Source organism: Rhincodon typus, unplaced genomic scaffold (genome assembly GCF_021869965.1).
Source record: "Rhincodon typus isolate 14 unplaced genomic scaffold, sRhiTyp1.1 hic_rhity00000579, whole genome shotgun sequence".
Classification (NCBI taxonomy): domain Eukaryota; kingdom Metazoa; phylum Chordata; class Chondrichthyes; order Orectolobiformes; family Rhincodontidae; genus Rhincodon; species Rhincodon typus.
The window spans coordinates 26,389-26,868 of NW_025966217.1; positions in this window are offsets into that span (position 1 = coordinate 26,389).

A 480-nucleotide genomic window follows, 5' to 3' on the forward strand; every position below is an offset into this window, starting at 1 on the left:
CATCAGCGATCCGACCATGGACTAGCCAGCACTGCCCTCTGTCTGATTACATCTGAGAGCAGACCATGGACTAGCCAGCAATGCTCTCAGTCGTTGTACATCAGAGAGCAGACCATGGACGAGCCAGCACTGCTCTCAGTCTGTGTACATCACAGAAAAGACCATGGTCTAGCCAGCAATGCTCTCAGTCTGTGTCCATCAGAGAGTAGATCATGGAGTAGCCAGCACTGCTCTCAGTCTGGGGACATCAGAGAGCCGACCATCGACTGGCCAGCACTGCCCTCAGTCCCTGTGCATCAGAGAGCAGACCATGGACTGGCCAGCACTGCCCTCAGTCTGTGTACATCAGAGAGCAGACCTTGGAGTATCCAGCTCTGCCCTCAGTCCCTGTACATCAGAGAGCAGACCATGGATAGCCAGTACTGCTCCCAGTCTGTGTACATCAGAGAGCAGACCATGGACTAGCCAGCACTGCTCACA